Source organism: Pseudorca crassidens, chromosome 4 (assembly GCF_039906515.1).
Source record: "Pseudorca crassidens isolate mPseCra1 chromosome 4, mPseCra1.hap1, whole genome shotgun sequence".
Classification (NCBI taxonomy): domain Eukaryota; kingdom Metazoa; phylum Chordata; class Mammalia; order Artiodactyla; family Delphinidae; genus Pseudorca; species Pseudorca crassidens.
In genome coordinates, this window is record NC_090299.1 from 114,549,814 (window position 1) to 114,557,125 (window position 7,312).

Below are 7,312 nucleotides of genomic sequence, written 5' to 3' on the forward strand. Positions count from 1 at the left end.
TTGTACTGTAGCTTCATGTAGGCCTAGGTCTCATCCTATCTTTGCTTTGCTGTGGCCATTTTCAAATCTAACCACATCTAATTTCACTTCCAGTATTATCACTTTTCATTTCTTTGCTATTCTGTCATATTTGTTGACCAATTCCGTCTTCTGATTTTCTATTTTTGCAAAATCTCACATGGGTTTATCCCTAGGAGACAAGGAGGCAACACAAGTATATGCTTTACTATCTGTGTGTAACTAATAGATGTTCAGTGACCAATCACCAAGACTTTGAAAGAAGTCATGTAACTGCTACTGTTCATGATGCACATCTTTGCATAATGATTTTGCAATAAAGAGCCAGTAGCAAAGTTTATGCAATAATTCAGTTAATACTGTGACAACTAAAAGTTCAGCTGTGTTGTTGTGGGACAGCTGTTGTTTAACTACATTGTGAAAACTGATATTCACGCATGGTGAAATGGTGCAAAGTAAGGACTACCTGTATCTAAAAAGAAAAACTTGTATTGGTAGTTAACAAAACAGTCAACTTTTTTTTTTTTTTTTTTTTTTTGCGGTACGCGGGCCTCTCACTGTTGTGGCCTCTCCCGCCGTGGAGCACAGGCTCCGGACACGCAGGCCCAGCGGCCATGGCTCACGGGCCCAGCCGCTCCGCGGCATGTGGGATCTTCCAGGACCGGGGCACGAACCAGTGTCCCCTGCATCGGCAGGCGGACTCTCAACCACTGCGCCACCAGGGAAGCCCAAAACAGTCAACTTTTAACCCAATTTAGTTAACTACTAGCCAAGCCAAATCCTAGATCAAATAAAAACTTCAGTTTTTCTCAAAAGAATGTTAATTCCAAGACTCTGAATTACTCATTGGAGCTAGAAGAATGTTTGGAAGTAATATAATATAGAATTCTTCAAATAAGGATTTGCAGACAGTCCAAAGACATCCTTTTGTGAATTTAGGCCCCCTTCCCTCATTTCAATAATCTTTAGGTCTGCAAAAGAGTAAAGTTCTGGACAACCATACTGCTGTCCAGATTGTAAAACTTTACAATCATCACAAGGCACAAGGCACAAAATTTACTGGATAGCAGCCAGTACTATGTTTACTTCTGCAAAACAGTAGCATCCACCCCGTTAATGTTTACATTTTGTTTTCGAATGCATTTATTTTGTAAATCTTTTCATTAAGGGCAATAAACAAAGTTTATATCAACTTTAAGAAATAGAAAATTAACTTAAATCAACATTGAGTATTCACAAAAATTTTCCCGCTTTATATTCCTCCAATTTGAAAAACACCCCAAGATTACACGCCTGATTAATGACAGATTAATCTGGTATTAGATTTGAGATTCTTAGCTTCTGACCACTGGCCTATCTGTTATTCTTGAAGAAAGCTAAAGTTATAGGATGGTCATCCACTGGCACACCAAACAATTATGCACAGAATATCCAATAATTCAGCAAATTTAAATCCCAGAACATATGATCTCTAATTCAGGGCCTGAAAGAATTGTATTATTTTTAAGAAAAGATGACTGTCAAGGTTAAAAGTCCTACCCCCCACCCACCCAACTGCCTATGCTGTATTAAATCTATTGATTTGGAAAATTATATTATTTTTGAAATAGTATTTATTATCTTTGAAAGCTGAAAAAATAAGGAAAAATTTTAATTGAATATGATATCCACATTATGCTCAATATATAATGAATACAATATCAAATTTTTTGCTCAGATTTGATTTTTTGTCTTCTTTTGTCAAAACTGAAAAGTTTATAAACCTCTTACCTTATATAAATCTTCGAATTCCTGATAAATAGGACAAATGATGTTCTCTAAGAAAAACACCCTTCAATTTTATTCCTAAAATGAAAAACATTTACAGGCAAGTCAATGTACAAAACCCACATTTTATCTATAAGCCTCATGATTTTTTTTCATTATGTCCTCATCCACATACATTAATCACAACAAATCATGATGTGAACAGCAGTGGAAAAGTTTAATCATTGGACATTTATACTTTCTTCTTATTTTCAACTTAAGCTCTAGCCTTAAAGTTTTTATTGCTTAGCTCCTTTTAAAAAATACGTAATAAATGCACATTTCTATAGTTTTAAATTCTCTCACATAGAACAGATAAGACCTCCAATTTTACTATGATTGGAAAAAACCCATAACAAAGATAATTTCAAGCATATCATTTACTACTTTGCACAGGTTACCTTATGCTAACTTGGAGGTGTCGTCTTCTCAAGATCAAGCCTGATATGGGAAGGGTAACTATACCTTAATACATTCCCAAACTGGTTATGCCTTGCTTTATATGTAATGTTTTTGTTATCAGACAAGGTTTCCAATGATCAGAAGCACTAAAGCTTTAAAGGAAAAGGGGGAAAGTCGTCTCTGTTAACAAAGAACTTTTAAGCAGTAATAATGGGAAAAGACTCAAAAGATTACAAATCTCAGGAACTAATTAGAATTCTGCCAATTTGGAACATTCTGACTTCTTGACAAAGTCTGTTTTGCTCATTAAGAGGGACAGAGCCCATGGTGGGGGAGAAAGTAGCAGAAAGAAAAGAAAGTATACTCACCCTATTGGATAAAAATCAAGCTTTTGGGGAAAAGGGCAAACTGCTCTAAGTCTGCTGCTGCATATTTGTATCTTTACTCCATCCTATGTCAAATATTTGTGTAACTGCCTATAAGTAACTGGACTACATTCCTTGAAAAACTCTAAACATTAAGGGTTTGTCAACTCCTCCAAGTCAATCTGAACCCCAAGCAAAATAATAGAGGAAGGGGACACACAATTTCTATCTATAGTCTAGTGCCACCAGCTTCTCTAACCGCCTCCACCTAGGAGGAATTGGGAGAGGGGAAATGGGTCCGAGAAAAACAATATTTAATGAAGGCAGAAGATTCTGACTATAAACTGAACTTTCTTTTCTTCTTTGGCTCCGGACACGCAGGCTCAGAGGCCATGGCTCACAGGCCTAGCCGCTCTGCGGCATGTGGGATCTTCCCGGACCGGGGCATGAACCCGTGTCCCCTGCATCGGCAGGCGGACTCGCAACCACTGCACCACCAGGGTAGCCCTGAACTTTCTTATAAACTCCTTAGAAATTTTCCAAAATGAATGTAGCACCACTTAAGTAGTTTATATATACATAGGCGAGAAAGAAACCATGCACCATAGCAAAGAGAGCACTCATTTGGATCATATGCTCTCATACTTCATCTGACTTGAGGGTCAAAGATTAAATCTCTTGATTTAATAAACTGAAAGTTTTTTAAAAAAAGTATTTAACTAAAGTGTGGCAGTCAACCTCCAAGATGGTCTCCAATGATCCTACACCTCTTAGCAGTCACACCTTTGTATAGTGCCCATCTATACCATACCAGGACCAACAGGATAGGGTCCTGTTGGTGTTTTGTCACTTTCAAGACTATTGAAAGACAACCTTCTATCTTGGCTTTTCTCTCTTGGACGAGTGTCCGAAAGCCAGCTATCATGCGGTAAAGACACTCAGGCAGCCCATGGAGAGGTTCACATGATGAAGAAGAACTGAAGCCCTTAGCCAACAGCCATCAGGGAACACAGGCTTGCCAAATGAGACAGTTTGGAAGCTGCTGTCTCTCTTCTACCTCCTCTCCCCAATGTTCCGTAAGTGTTTGTTGTTTTAAACTGCCAAATATTGAGTAATTTGTTACACAGCAATAAACAACTAACACAGAAGGTCACAATCCATATCCAAAAACTAAAACGCACAACTTATAAATTAGCTCTAAAGGTCTAAAATTCTTGGGAAAGGACCAGGTTCAGAACTGTCTTTATATTTAATCACCAATAATTTCAAGACCCCAAGGCTTTCTGAAGCAGAAAAAACCCCAGAGAATTAAAAGGATGAAAAATTCAGCAAGAATATGTCAGTCACTAGAAATACATTTTATTATATCAAGATGACAAATAAATGTAAAACTAGCTAAAAATCTGACAAAAAGGTAGGTATTCAATAAGAATGATACCAATCCTAGAAGGCAAAAAGTCTATTTACTTTCATAGGGTGTTGAGAGAAGTGTTTAAAAGAAAAACAAAAAACTGTGTGTATAATACACTTAGTACAATGTCTTACATGTAACCACTCAATAAGCATTAGCTGTTACTATTTTTTCCCCCAAGTAACCAATTAATGAGATTCTATACCATAAAACAGAAAATTAGATTTCACTCAAGGCTTTATAAATCCATTTTTTACTTGGACAATCCTCCCCTTCCAATTCACTGCTTTTGTTCCAGGAATACTTAATACATTAAAAAAAGAAAGATATACTACCTCCCCTGCATATTTCTAGTAATTATCTTCCAAGACCCAGGAATCTTTTCCCAACATCTCCAAGAATATAATTCCTGAAAAGAGATACTTTATTTTAAATTATTTTCTGCAGTGGTCAATGCTTTTGACAAATAACATCTTTAATACAGCTGACATATCCTCATTTACATATGCAGTAATCACAACAGTTCATTATGTGAACAGTAAAAAGGTTTAATCATTGGATATGAAGTTATCAAAGGAAGCAAAGATGTAATCAAATGATTAGATCGAGAACTTCAATGTCACCAGTAAAACAATAAAAAATAGCAACAAAAAGCATGTAAAACTTATAAGCAAATGTAAAAATACATAAATACAACTCAAAATCAATGATTCCATTTATAAGGGACTGCATACTTCCCTATCCAAAAGTACACTAAGAATACCAAGAGCAGCGACCCCTTGTGGCTTCTGTAAAGTAAGTGGGTTATTTTCATTTAGCAGGTCTACATTTAAGTAAATCAGTTCTGCAACATAGCAGTTTTCTGTAATTCATCTGTAATTAATAATTAGAAGAATATTGTCAGAATAATGTGCGAGCCATATTATCAGGAAACAATGCAGCAGAAACACACGTATCTATTTGCGCGCCAGGGACTGAAAACACAAATTCACCTCAGACATTGTCTCTGCACTCAAGGAGCATCCTCTAGCAAGTTTCTTACAAACTTTGAGTCCTTAAAAAAGGGCAACCACCACAATGATACCACTTCACACCCATGAGAATGTGGAGAAACTGGAACCCTCGCCCATGGCTCGTGGGAATGTAAAATGGCAGCCACTTTGGAAAAGGTCTGGCATTTCCTCAAAAAGTTAAACATGAGTTAGCATATGACCCAGCAATTCCACCCTTAGGCATATACTCAAGAGGAATGAAAACACATGCCCCGACACAAACTCGTACACTACTGTTCATGGCAGCATTATTTGTAACAGCCCCCGAAGGAAAACAACCTGAATGGACACATAAAATGTGGTATATATTCATATAATGGTATATTTTTTGGCAATAAAAAGAAATGAAGTACTGGTACTACAACATAAATAAACCTTAAAAATATTCCAAGTGAAAGAAGCCAGTCACAAAAGACTAATTTCTGATTCCATTTATATGAAATATCCAGAATAGGCAAATCTACACAGACGAAGATTAGAGGTTTCCAGGGACTGGGGGAGGGAAAATGTAAGCAGTGACTGCTAATGAAAAGGGAGTCTCTTTCTGGGGTGATGAAAATGTTCTAAAATTGATTGTGGTGATGGTGGCACAACTCATGATACACTAAGACCCATCGAATTGTGCACTTTAAATGGCTTAATTGTATGGCATATGCATTATATCTCAATAAAACTCTTGCCAAAAAAAATAAGGCAACCAATTTTTAATTGAAAACTTATTTATTTCTATTTACCCTTATTCAGGATTTAATTGGTTGAGTGCTAAAAAAGCTTCTAATAGTCTAACCAGCTGACAGTGATTTAAATCCAGGTCCTACCCTTTGCACATCTTACAGCCAAGTTAAGTACATCCCCCATGAACCAATTTCCCCCATTCATGTACTATCCTTAGACCTTGTGATTTTTAACAAAACTACATAAGCAAAAGCTATGTTAATTTCATTCAAATAAGATATAAGCATATTATAATGGAAAGCAATCGTGAATAAGTAATACCTCGAGATGAATCTTTTTGGCTAGAGTCTGGATAAAGTAAACAAAAAGGGAAAAAAAAACAATCTTGCTTGGAAATGTCTGACTCATTCTTGCCAGCTGGAGATAGAAACAAAAAAGTTAGGAACATTTCTGTTTCCTAAAATAGGCCTCTACAGTTAAGCAGGAAAGATGCCACATAATATATACTAAGGACCTCTTCAAAGATACAAAATAAAAACTATGTCCTACCTTGGCCCCATTTTGTTTCCTCTATGAAAACTTAAATCTTATACTGTAAACATAAAGAGCTTAACGAAGACATCGTTCTAAGATCTTCTCACCCTGAAAGCTATCCAGGATGCCCCACACCCCAACCAAAACCATTTCATTGGCCCTCTCTCCTGCACCTCCTAGCACTGCTATTGATGAGTCCAAACTAGACCGTGCGCTTACCCCCAAACCCTGAGGACCTTCTTACCTTATTCCCTTCTTAATTCCCCCATTGCGGCAAAGGATCTTGCAGGAAAGAGTCAGTTGAATTGAAAGTCGACTTATCTTGGTATTACATTCTCATTCAAGCTCCTCTGAGGTCACATACCTAACAGTCAACCATATCAATAGCCCCTACATTATCTCTGCATCAGAGAACTACAAAATAAAAGGCAAGGGGCTTCCCTGGTGGCACAGTGGTTAAGAATCCACCTGCCAATACAGGAGACATGGGTTTGAGCCCTGGTCCGGGAAGATCCCACATGCCCTGGAGCAGCTAAGCCCGTGCGCCACAGCTACTGAAGCCCACGCACCTAGAGCCCGCGCTCTGCAAGGAAGAGTAGCCCCCCACCCTCTGCAACTAGAGAAAGCCTGCGCGCAGCAACTAAGACCCAATGCAGCCAAAAATAAATAAATAAATTTATAAGAAAATAAAATGCAAGGAAATGACATGCCTCCCAGTAAATCATTTATTCGGGGTCCAATTTTGTCTTCAATATTTCTAAGGCGCTGCGTTTACCCCTCTCCCTCCTGTCCCTCCCGTTACATCCTCCCGTCACTTTCAGAGCTCGCACCTGGAGACCCATCGGCATGCCACTGGATTCGCCTCAACTTTGGTCCTGCCTCTCCCCTTCGCATTCTCCCGCTGGGACTCACAAGAAGCGCGATGGCACTGGATTTAACCAGAGAGCACGGACGAAAAGGAGCCCACGCCAGCTAAATCCAGTAACCACCCTCCAATAAGCGGGGAGGGGCGGCCCAATGCGCGTCTTAATGCCCCTGGCCTTTCCGAT

The 7,312-nt window shown here is 38.3% G+C and overlaps 1 protein-coding gene across 9 annotated transcripts in view; it reads right to left on the bottom strand.

Annotated features, from left to right (window-relative positions):
• The window catches only part of SEC31A (SEC31 homolog A, COPII coat complex component), a 72,862-nt gene extending 65,591 nt beyond the window's left edge, over positions 1 to 7,271 (bottom strand). The window contains exons 1-5 of one of the 9 annotated variants that reach the window (XM_067736406.1): positions 7,094 to 7,271; positions 6,508 to 6,627; positions 6,051 to 6,146; positions 4,338 to 4,411; positions 1,789 to 1,863 (exon numbers count right to left, since the gene is read on the bottom strand). The gene's annotated coding sequence lies outside the window, so the exon portion shown is untranslated. Of the gene's footprint in view, positions 1 to 1,788; positions 1,864 to 4,337; positions 4,412 to 6,050; positions 6,147 to 6,278; positions 6,732 to 7,093 lie in introns of all 9 variants that reach the window. The other 8 variants (XM_067736407.1, XM_067736412.1, XM_067736410.1 and 5 more) reach the window with 8 other exon arrangements.
• Positions 7,272 to 7,312: the final 41 nt, after the last annotated feature.